Source organism: Leptodactylus fuscus, chromosome 6 (genome assembly GCF_031893055.1).
Source record: "Leptodactylus fuscus isolate aLepFus1 chromosome 6, aLepFus1.hap2, whole genome shotgun sequence".
In the NCBI taxonomy this organism is placed as follows: Eukaryota; Metazoa; Chordata; class Amphibia; order Anura; family Leptodactylidae; genus Leptodactylus; species Leptodactylus fuscus.
Genome location: NC_134270.1, coordinates 611,160 through 623,496, shown reverse-complemented (window position 1 = coordinate 623,496; position 12,337 = coordinate 611,160). Strand labels below are relative to the sequence as shown.

The following is a 12,337-nucleotide window of genomic DNA, read 5'->3' as shown; positions in this document are numbered from 1 at the left end:
ACGAAAATGTGTTGGTTAAAAATGTACAGGTTATAGCACCTGGGCGGTGCATCATGCTCACCCTTGAATACATGGGGTGGAGATTTAAGTTGTTTAATGTATATGCAACCGTCTGCAAGAATGAGCGTCTTGCTCTTTTTGAAAATTTGAATTTCTTTCTACAGGGGCAAACGCCTATCATCCTGTGTGGGGACTTAAACTGTGCGGTGGAGAAAACCGCAAGGGGGGGATCTGTGGTAAATATGGTGGATGTAACCGGTAACAGATTCAAGTTCCTTATGAATGAATTTTGTTTACAGGATGTGGGAAAAAAGCACGGCAGTCATGACACTTATCGTGCAGACAGCGGGCGCACTAGCTCGCGTATAGATTATGTGTTATGTTCTGATAAGTCTGTTTCTGTGTCTTTTTTTTCGCAGGAAAGAGTTGCCTTTTCCGACCATGACTGTCTTATTACAGTATTTGGAGTCGGTAATATAATTTATGGCAGAGGGGTATGGAGACTCAATACCCGGTTATTGCGGAATCCGCAAATAAAACAAAAATTTATTTTGCAATATGCAAGGTGGAGGAGGAGGAGGAAAGATTTTGCAACAATTGTCAACTGGTGGACATGGGTAAAAAAACATGTCGCATCCTTCTTTAAAATGGAGGGAAAAAAACAGGCCAAGCAGCGCAGAGTTATTTACCAATGGCGCTGTAAGAGGCTGCTATACCTAGCCCGGTGTAAGCAACTGGGATATAATGTGCAAGCGGCACCTACAAAAGAAAAAAACCTGGTGGATAAGTGGTTTACTGACAGGGGTAAAGAAATTAAGTTTAGGGCCAAGGTTAAGTACGCCGAACACGGCGAAAAATGTACAAGTTATTTCTTTAAAAAAATGTGTGGGGGTAAGGATGTGATGAATGAATTGTATGGTGTGAATGGTGACTTAGTGAATGGGGAGAGAATGTTGGGTGTGGTGCATGATTTTTATGAAAGGTTGTTTGAAAGGAAGGTGTGTGATCTTGGGGTGGATGAAGATTTCTTTGAGGTGGTGAAAAACAGAGTGCCTGAGAGTGAATGTGATGGGCTGATAGGAGAAGTGACTGCGAGCGAGATCAGTGACATAATTAAAAAATTGAGCCGGAATAAAGCGCCTGGTTTAGATGGGTTGATGAATGAGTTTTATACTTTATTTTGGGATGTTGTGGGCGAGGATGTGGTGGATGTGATGAAATGCCTGTTTGAGGGACAGAGGATGCCTGGATGTATGAAAAGGGGGATGGTGAAGCTGATCTTCAAAAAAGGAGAAAAAGAGAATATTGCGAACTGGAGGCCCATAACCCTTATGAACGCCGACTACAAAATTTTTGCGAAGGTGTTGGCGAACAGAATGAGAGATGTGGTGAAGTATGTGATTGCGGAAGAACAAGTGTGTGCGGTGCCTGGACGAAGCATGACTGAGAATGTAGTATGTATGAGAGATGTGCTTGTGGACTGTAAGGGTAGAGGGAAAGGTTTGATAGTGAGCGTGCTCGATTTTGAGAAAGCTTTTGACCGAGTGGGGCATGTGTATTTATTTAAGTTATTGGAGAGAATGGGATTCCCTGTGAAGTTTGTAAGGTTGTTGCATGGTTTGTATGAGAAGGCTGAGAGTAGTGTGTTGGTGAATGGGTTAATGACTGAGGTATTTGTAATCCAGAGTGGTGTGCGGCAGGGATGCCCCCTGTCGCCTATGCTATTTATTTGTGCCATAGAGCCGCTATTACAACTAATACGGGATGACAAAGTCATTAAAAGGGGTATTCATCCCAGGATCTGGGGGAAGGAACATGAAATGCCTAGGATATATGGATGATGTGGTGGTGCTGTGTGATAGTATGCGTGATCTGAGGCGGGTGAAGTTGTGTGTGAGTGTTTTTTGTGTGGCGTCTGGGTTCAAAATAAATTGGAACAAGAGTGAATTTAAAACGTTTAATTTTGTAGGGGAAGTGAATGAAGTGGAAATGAAGCAAGTGAGTGAGGAAATACGGATGCTGGGTGTATGGTTTGATGAGAGGTTGAGCGGTCAAAAAAACTGGGAACCGTTGCAGGAAAAACTGGTTAAAAAATTCTCCCTCTGGAGACTCAGGGAGCTCACTTTTACTGGAAAGATACTGGTCAGCAAAAACATAATACTGCCAATGATTTTATTTGTGGCCATGGTGTTCCCACCCGATGATAGGGTGGAAAGAAAGCTAAATCGCATGTTGCATGTCTTCTTTTGGGGAAGCCCAATTGAGAAAGCCAAAAGGGAAGTACTGGTAAAAAAGCGTAAACTGGGTGGCCTGGACTTCCCAGACCTAAAGGTTTTCATTGGGCTTAATTATGTGCGCGGAGTAGCGCAAAGTGTGGTTAAAAATACAATGGCAAGCTGCCTGGTAAGGTATCTGGCGGGTACGGTCCTTAAAAGGCTGAAATGGCCGGTGGAGTTCCGGGGGCGACCGTACGCCTTCGACTGTCCTAAAGGGTACATGTACGTGGAAAAATTCATTAATTGCTTTCATTTGCAGAATATCAAGATGGAAGAGTTCCTGACATGCAAAAAACGTCTTAAAAATTTGTGTCAAAATCAAGTGGTCTGCCCTATCAGGGGTCTAACGTCTGTGGAAGCAGGTGAGGTGTGGCGGAAGATGCATCAATCGGACATAAGTAACAAACAAAAAGACTTAGTATGGATGAGTGCGCATAATGTGTTGCCTGTGAGAGTGGTGCAGAATAGAAGAGGGTTAAATGCGAGTGAAATATGTCCGAGAGAAAGGTGTGTGGGAGATGAGAGTCTGGAGCATGTGTTTTGGGGGTGTGGCTATGCAAAGAGAGTGTGGGGAAGGCTGGGAGGTGTGTGTAAGGATATAACTGGAGTGGATGTGCTAACATTTAAAATTGTGATGTATGGGTTAGTAAGTGTGGAAGGGGTAAATAAGAGATTGTTGTGGCTGGTGTGTGCGTGTATAAAAGAAGTGTTATGGAATAGTCGTAATTTGTATATATATCGCGAAGAATGCATCGAGACAGAAGATGCAATAAGGATGGTTCTTGATAAGCTATACTTTCATTATCAGTCAGACCTAAGGAAAGGTTTGGACAGAGAAGGTCTTTGGAAATTCCGAAAGTGGAAAAAATTGCTAAATTAAGTTAAGTTGTAATTGTAAAATTTGGTTTATTTTTTGTGTCTGAATTAAAATTATCAAAAAAAATAAAAGTTCATGCTTATGATGAGTGGCGTTGTTGGCTAGAATACGGTACAGACTGGTAACGGCCAATGATAGCCATACCTGAATGGTATGACAAAAAAAAAAAAAAAAAATCTGTACTTAGTTTAATATCTGATACGTCCCCTATCTGGGGACCATATATTAAATGGATTTTTAGAACAGGGAGCTGGAATCGGAGCTTGCTCTGTCCACTCCACGCATTGACCTGGTATTGCATTACTTCCAGGATCGGTGCACCCCTTTCCAATTCAGTTGAAAGAAAGAGACAGAGGACTGACCGACCAACAGAGAAGATTGCTGCACCTGGCAAGCTAGCAAAGAGAAACCTGACAGTTGGACTTGGCCTGTGCTTGTTGCTGATGATGCTGTGACTGACTCTACCCTCTGTCAATGCATTCAAGCACCAGAAAGGTAATTCATTAATTAATTTCTTTGATTGGTTGGTTAATTGATTGATTGATTGCAAATGACATTACTGCTGCAAAGTGTCTGATTTGCTGCAATTTTATTCAATTTTTAATTCATTGAATTCTTTGAAAAATTTTTGGCATAAATTTATTTCTGAACTTGCACTTGACCGGACACTTGAATGGGTGTGGTCAAGCGGTGGGAGTGGTTTATGCAGATTCGCAAACTTCGGCAAAATCCGTTGGCGTCACAAAATAACATTTGCACATGTCACTTTGCCTTGCACAAAAGTTATTCTTTTCTTTTTTTTTCACTTTTGGTGGCAGGTAGGGAAAACCTGCACAAGCTAATTGGTTTCTACTTCATTAAGGGAAAGGAAAAAAAAAATACATCGAAATAGGGCTGCAGCAGCCTGGTGCACACCTTGAGCGGTGCACAGTGAACACGGAAGGGCGCCGGAACAAGTGCCGAGCACTCGCCATCGCTTCTCGGCCTTTTGGCTAAGACCATGTGGGGAGGCTGACAGTTGGACTAGAAGCTTTGGAGAAGGCGATCCTGGACTACGGTGAAAGCATCAATATGATGGCTGGATCTCTGCAAAACGCGACCTGCAGGTGTGCTTCGGAACACGACTTTAAAATCAAGAATGCGGTGCGCATTGACGTGGCATCAGCAGCTAAGGAGCAGATTACCAGGCAATATCTAGTGAGTGAAGTCCTTTTCAAGACCTTGGAAGTCCCTAAACTGGCTATACTGGCTCTCCAGGAGATATATGGGAGTTATACACTCTCCTTCATCTCAGACCACGCCTTCCAGCTATTCCAGCAAAAGGTCAGACACTCTTTACAGCATGCTAATCTTAAGGGACTGTCTTTTGTATTCCTGTATGAGGAGGAGGTGGTAGTGGTGGTGTCTATGAGGAGCCCTCATGTTCATCTTTTGGATGTTAAGACTTTCTTGAAAATGTATGTGGACATTTCCAGATGCGGTCCCCAGAGGGATGCAGATGGGATTTGGACTGGCAAGTTTTTGTTTTGGGTGAAATTCCGCCCAGATGATTCCCCAGCTAGCTACAAAGGGGTATTACACCCTCCTTCCAGATTTCGTATTGGCAAGGAAGTCGGTCGTTTGTTTTATAACCAGATGCCGGATTTCTGTTTTAACTGTCTGCAGTTTGGACACTGGAACTCTAGTTGTAAAAACCAGGAGGTGTGTCGCAAGTGCGGCCAATCAGGGCACGGCGCTTCCTCCTGCACCAACTCCATTGTCTGCAATGTTTGCAAAGGGTCAGATCATCTGTCATAAAGACTGTCCAACCCGGAGACAGACCTATGCAGATGCCGCAAGGAATGATGGTCTGGTTCAAGATCTCGCACCTGGAATTATAGCCTCCATTTTTCTCCAGGACGACTCGGACACAGCACCTGACCCTGACCTTGAGGAAGGTGAGCCAGCTGACCAGCCTCTCCCTGAGGTGTCAGAGGAGGAGATCACACAGCCTGTTGCCCTTGCCTCTGGAAATCTTCAATCAGCTTCTTCTGGGGCTGTGGTCCAGTGGGGAGACACTCCTGATGGTGTGTCTCTCACTACTGTGGGGGAGACACCTGTGCAGGAGCAGGGGGAAACCTCTGTTTTTGCCACGGGTGAGGACTCCATGGACTGAACAACTGTTTCCAAAAAAAAGCGGAAGGATGCTGCAGCTAGAAGGCGTGACCTCAAAAGACGTCAGCCCCATGCCTTGCCCCATCCTCCTGAGTTGGGGGATGCTGCTTCTATGGTAACTTCAGCCCTGGTCCCCTCTGCTACCAGTATAAGCTCTGGCTCCTCTCAGAGCACCTGGATTGGTTCAGGACCTCGTGGACGTTCTCAAACTTGATTTCTCTCAATGGCTACCTTACGCATTGCCTCCGTAAATATTAGAGGCTTCATGAGCCCTGTCAAAAGGGCTGCTGTATATGACTGTGTGACTCTAGAGAACTATGACTTGGTTTTCCTCCAAGAATGTGGCATCCCTCATGATGTCAATTACAACACCTTTCGCAGAGGTTGGACCCGCGGTTTTTCCATATGGTCGGGAGACAACTCCAACCGCAACTCTGGAGTATGTATTCTATGTGCTAATCCTGCTATTAAGCTCTGCTCCTTTCAAGAACTCATCCCTGGCAGGTGTCTGCTTGCCACTGTATCCCTGTATGGCTCCCTCTTCAGGCTGTGCAATGTCTATGCGCACCCGACAGTTAATGAACGAGCTGAGCTCTTGGATGTGCTGCAACATTTTCTGCCTGGCGCTACGCCTGTGTTAATTGCTGGTGACTTTAATTGCCTTCTACCGGACGAAACCTGGTTTGGCGGTGCTGATACAGTCAGAGTTGATAAGACGAGACAAGTGCTGCAGGACTTGATTGCAGATCAACGTCTTTGTGATGTTGGGAAAACTTTCTCCCCCGCCTGCCCAGACTACACCTGGAGAAGTTCCCGCTACAGATCACGAATTGACTACATCCTAGTCTCGTCAAGCTTCACTGCCGACTCTTTCATCTTAAAAGACTGCATTTTTTCTGACCATCGGTGGCTCATCGCGACCTTGCGCTTGGGCTCTTCTCCAAAGGGTCCAGGGGTCTGGAAGCTCAATGTCCAGTTGCTGGAGGACATGGCAGTTCGTACCTCTTTTCACCGCCTTTATGACAAACTGAAGGGGCGTCTGCACCGCTTCCCTTGCCTGACAGCTTGGTGGGAGTATGCCAAGCTCGAATGTCGCCGGTTTTTCCAGAAAGAAGGGGTGAAAGCGGCACGGCGACGGAAATTGCTCTACCGCCAGCTGCAGACTCAATTGCAAACCTTGCACCAGCTAGCTGATCTGGGGGTTGACGTGACTAGTGCCATCTCCACGGTCAAACGGCAAATTCAAGAGGCTGTGGCACAGCGTGGTAAAGAGATCATTTTCCAGTCCAAGGTTCGTCACCTGGAAGAAAATGAAGCTTGTTCCCGCTATTTTTTCAAAACAGTTGCTGGTTCTAAAGAACCCATTGTGGCTCTGGAAGGTGAAACTGAGACCTCTGGGATGCTGACTAAGGTGCGGGATTACTATCGGTCTCTTTTCGCCACCAAGGACATTGAACTCGCCAACTTGCAGACTGTTCTCCGCTCCCTAGGGGAGCAGCTCCACCCTGAGGACTGTACGACCTTGCTTACCCCCATCTCCCCACAAGAATTGTCTTCTGCGGTCCGCAGCTTCTCCCCTGGGAAGTCACCAGGTTCTGATGGCCTGCCCGCGGAGTTTTACACCACCTTCTGGCCTATTCTACAGCAGGACTTGTTGGGGGTCTTCAGAGAAGTTTTTCTGATGGACTGTCTGCCCCAGACATGGAGAGAGGGCATTGTCATTCTTCTGTACAAAAAGGGTGACAAATCTGCTCTAGCTAATTGGAGGCCAATCACACTGTTGAATTTGGACTATAAACTGTTTTCCAAACTTTTAGTTGGGCGCTTCAAGACTATCCTTGCTCATCTCATCCATCCGGATCAGACCTGTTCTGTGCCGGGCAGGGGGATCTGGGCCAACCTCAACTGTTTGAAGGATGTCATTTGGTACCAGAAGGAGAGGGGCCAGAAACTATCCGTGCTTAGCCTCCACTTCCAGAAGGCGTTTGATCGCGTCTCCCATGAATACCTCTGGATGGTTCTGGAAGCCATGGGGTTGCCGTCCCCCTTCCGGAAAGTTCTGTCTCTGCTGTACACAGACGTCCACAGCCGGATTTTGATCAATGGTTCGTTGTCGGAAGCGATTCCGCTGTGCTCCGGGGTTAAGCAAGGCTGTCCGCTTAGCCCCATCCTGTTCATCTGCGCACTGGAGCCCTTGCTATGCAGCATCCGCTGTGATGACCTGATCCAGGGAGTGCCTGTTCCTGGGAATCGAGGAATACCGGTAAAAGTTAAAGCCTATATGGATGACGTCTCAATCTTGTGCAGTTCAGAGGCATCTTTGTGCAGGGCCCTGCACACCACTTTGTTCTTTTGCTCCGCGTCTGGCTTCCGTTTAAACATGGACAAATCGGAGCGCCTGGTCCTTGGACATTGGAACAATGCTGACCTGCAAATGCTGCCCCCGCCCAGCGCGGAAGTGAAGATTTTAGGCGTCTGCTTCAGTGCAGAAAATAATGGAGCCACTAGTTGGGACTCAGTGCGGTCCAAAGTAAAGAAACGGGTGGACTTTTGGAAACTGAGGAAACTCTCCTTTGAGGGCAAAAAGCTGGTCATGAAATCCGTCCTACTGCCCCTGCTTCTTTACCTGAACTTGGTATATCCTCCCCCAGATGCTATCCTCAAAAAGATCCAACGGATTTTCTTTACTTTCTTCTGGGGGTCTGGATATGAAAAGGTACGCCGGGATGTCTGTTTCAAGGCCGTGGCCAAAGGTGGGAAGGGTCTCCCGAACCTAAGGACCTTCCTATCCATCCACCTCTTCTCCTTGCTTTTCCGGGCTATAGACATGGACATCACTTGGGCTAGCTTTCTGAGGTATGCGGTAGGGCACGTTTTCCGCAAACATGGCTGGCTTCATCTCCCACTGACGTCCCCGACGCTGCTGTCTTGTCCTGCCCACTACCGTTTTATGTTGCAGACTATTGCCTCCTATGGCCTGGCGGGCTGGAGCCCGGACGTTCTGAGGTGCCCCAGGCGCATCCTAAAGGCTCTTTCTGGACTGGACACTCTGGTCCCGGTTGACCGTTTTTCCTTTGCTAACTGCAGTGCCATCTGGACCAGAGTTTCGGCGCCTTACTTAGCTAATACTTTAAAAGACTTGAACTAGCTGATCGTACATGGCGCCCTTTCCACCCGAGCCTTCCAATATGCCAGGAGACTCAGCAACACTTCCTTATGTCCACGGTGTGGTAATGAGGAGACACTACTCCACCTCCTCTGGAACTGTACCTATGCGCAGACTGTGTGGCGGTCGGTGGGAGACTTTTGAAATTTGCCACAGGTCTCAGGCATTTGGATTATACTGTGGTATCCTATGGACTATTTATGGACTTACCGCCTGAGCGGGAAAGGGTCTGCTGGACTTTTCTGAGTGCCTTGAAGCAGGCCTTGTGGTCAGTCCGAAATGTTCTCATTTTCCAGAGGGATTTAATCTCTGAGAAAGACTGTGTCCGTTTGGCCCTTGCCGATGTGTATATCTATTATTTGTTGGATATTAAAAAGTTAGGCTGTAAAAGCGCCAATGCCATCTGGAATTTTCAGTTGTGAAATGTAATGTTCTGAACTGTGTGCTTGTCCTGCATATCTCATCTGCTTCTTTCTTGCATATACCACTGTTTTCTTCATCTTTTACCTGCCTCTCTCTCCTTATAGCATATACCACTTGTTTGCATTTCTCTTCCATATACCTGCTTTGATTCAGGTAATACCACCTTTTTCCTAGGTTAGCACATACCTTGCTGTTATGTATCTTGCATATACCTTATTGTATCTTTCCTTATTGTACGATTCTGTTGTATTGTACATGTTCCTTGTCTGTTTTATTATATTTTTATAATAAAAACGTAAAAAAAATATCAAAAAAAAAATCTGTTCTTATCAGAAGTAGTTAGTAGGCGAAACTGCTGGTGAGCCGGGTCCGCGACCAGTCACAGCAGGAGTAGGCCGAAAGCTATGGAGATCTGAACGGAGAACCACTTGAGGCGTTGTTGATGGGGGATGTGGCTATTACGCCGGCTCCGCCAGTGGTTTTAGCGGCGGACCACTGCAGGGAGCTGGCAGAACGCCACTGACGCTATCAACACGACCACCAAAGGGGGACAGGATGCTCCCTTGGGGATCTTACCATGGGTCGGTGAAGCGCTCGAAGGTCTCTGGTGTCGTGCCCTGGGGGTTGAGTGGCCCCCAGGGTGCCTTAAGTCACTGGGCGTGGGAAACCCACTGATTTGGGCACTATTGCGTGGCACTGGATCACACCATTTGAGCACCCCACTCCTTAATGCCTGGTTTACCAGCATTGGAGTAATTTTTATAGATCCGGCGGTAAACCGGGCTCTGAAAGGGCACTTTACCACTTATTAAGTGTTTTTCTCACGTTTTTTTATTTTCACTCTGTCACCTTTTTGTGTGTCGACGAAGGGATGCTGTACCCTTTTGGGATGCTTCCTGACGGTGTCTGGGGATGAGGCCTGTAATGGGTCTCTCCCCTCTGTCAGCTGAACTGTCCTGGGTAACCAGGGCAGGCGCAGACTTCTTGCCTGAGCCAAGGAGTATCTCTGGTGGTGGCAGCCCGGAGAGAAACTTGGCGACTGGTAATCCTGAGTACCCTTGGTGGTGGCAGCCCGAGGGGAAAACGGATGTGTTGGTAGGGGCCATCCTGCTCCGGCAGATGGCCCTTTCGGATACTCGACCCCACTCGGTCACCTTTTGGTCCTTGTGGGGAAGAGTTTGAGTCAGGAACCTCTCTCCCCTTTAGGGGAAGGGTGCGTTTTTTGGCAAGCATCCTGGGCACGTTTTTTTTAGTGTGGCACCCACACTTTTTTTGTGCACTTGGTGTTTTGATTTGGCACAGACGGAGACCTTCAAAAAAAAAAAAAAGCTGGGTCTGGGTATAGGAGCTGATGTGATTGGGGGTCCGCCCTTACCTTCCATGAGAGGATCAGAGCCATTTTTTCGTGCCTTGGGCATTACCTTCCAATTGGAAACCATGACGTCTGAACGCCACACAATACGGTTCGTCTGCAACAGAAGTATCACTGGGGAGTCTGGCTTGAAGCATCTTATTGAAAAGGTTCTGGAGGAGCTTCTGCAAGTTGACATTAAGCAGGTATACTGCATCCAGCAGTTCAACCATATAAAAACGTTTGATGTATCGTTTTTTGAAGGTGGACACTGCCTCAATGCTTTTGAGAATACCAAGAAATTTTCCAGTCATATTTACTTGAAGGATTACACTGTGATACCTTTGTTTTCTCAATTCGAGAAAGTAGTGACTGTCCAAATGCACAACCCGTATCTGGAGAGGAAGCTGGTAAAGGCCTTCCTGGGACACTGTAAGGGGAGCGGTGGATCAAAAAAATTATAGAGGGGTGTACACCGGGTTCTCAAAATACTGGGTTAAGTTTAAGCCCGACCCAAGTGGAATTGGGGGTGTCATGCACCCTCCAGCAAATTTTACACTGGCTGGAGAGAGGGGATTTCTAAGCTATCCTGGCCAACCCCAGTATTGTAGAACTTGTCACCGCTTTGGCCATACCAAAGAAACCTGTGATGTCGGTGAAGCATGCAGGAATTGTGGGGCTGCTGGACATAGGGCTGACAAGTGTACAGAGGTGCGCAAATGTGATATCTGTGGAGCAACGGGACATACATGCAGGAGGTGTCCAGAGGCCTCTGAGGACGTCCTATTCAGGCTCAAAATGGAAGGTCGGATGGGCAGAAGCTTCGAGCGGCGAAGTTACGCCAATGTGGTGAGCACTCCCGCGGTTGGGGGTGCCGCTGCGGCGGTAACAGACCCGCCGGACTATGCCGAGTCCGACATTATGGGAGAGGTGCAGGCTGCAGCGCTGAAGGGGTTAATGGGTGCTGCTGAAGCGTGCAGTTCAGCTACGGCTGTGGCTGTGGCAGAAGCGGTGCTTGTGGCCCCGCCCGACCAGACAGTAGTACCTGAGACTCCTGTAACTGCCTCTGTACGTGACCCTATGGATGTACTGGACTCTGCCTTGGAGGAGATGGTGGAGGAGGTGGTGTCCCCCAGTGTCAGTGGGGTGCCTCCCTCCCAAAACATTGAATCCATGGAGTTGTCTGAGGTGATTCCACCAACCCAGGCTGCAAAACCAGCTGCAGCAGTGAAAGTGTTAAAAACAAAGCTGCCAGATGGATCTGTTGCAAAGAAGCAGAAAGTAGACCCAGTGCATGCTGGGAGGTCTGCTTCTGGAATACCTAGACCACCTGAAAAACCTGTATTTTTGGCTATGTCCCCTGCTTCCCCTGCCTCTCCAGTGTCCCCGGCGTCTTCTGTGGGGACGGGTTATCTGGAGGAGGGGGAAATCGCTGATTTGAAGCGTATTACGCAATACCGGTCAGGTACCTGATAATGTGAACACTGCTGATATCCACTAACATCTTTCCATTATGCCTGTCTCACTTAAAATCTGCTCACAAAATGTGAGAGTTTTTTCAGCTGCCGGGAGGAGATCTGCTATCCTGGACTACTTGGCCACCAAGCAATGCGATATCATATGCGTTCAGGAGTGCGGCCTAGAGAGCCCTGTACTGCCTAAGGAGAGGGCTCTGGACTCCTTGGCTTAAGGGGTTAATTTGCCCAGTGACAGGGGACGTAGTGTTTCTCTGCCTGGAGATAAGTGACCCCTTTCCAATTCAGTTGAAAGAAAGAGACAGAGGACTGACTGACCAACAGAGAAGATTGCTGCACCTGGCAAGCTAGCAAAGAGAAAATTGACAGTTGGACTTGGCCTGATGCTGTGACTGACTCTACCCTCTGCCAATGCATTCAAGCACCTGAAAGGTAATTCATTCATTAATTTCTTTGATTGGTTGATTGATTGATTGATTGATTGCAAATGACATTACTGCTGCAAAGTGTCTGATTTGCTGCAATTTTATTCAATTTGAAATTCATTGAATTCTTTGAAAGTTTTTTGGCCTACATTTAATTCTGAACTTGCACTTGACCAGACACTTGAATGGG

The 12,337-nt window shown here is 47.3% G+C and overlaps 1 non-coding gene across 1 annotated transcript; it reads left to right on the top strand.

Moving 5' to 3' along the window:
• Nucleotides 1-3,293: 3,293 nt before the first annotated feature.
• LOC142210906 (U2 spliceosomal RNA) lies at nucleotides 3,294-3,479 on the top strand. Its single transcript, XR_012717032.1, has one exon. It is a non-coding gene; the product is annotated as a U2 spliceosomal RNA (small nuclear RNA).
• The last annotated feature ends 8,858 nt before the right edge of the window (nucleotides 3,480-12,337 follow it).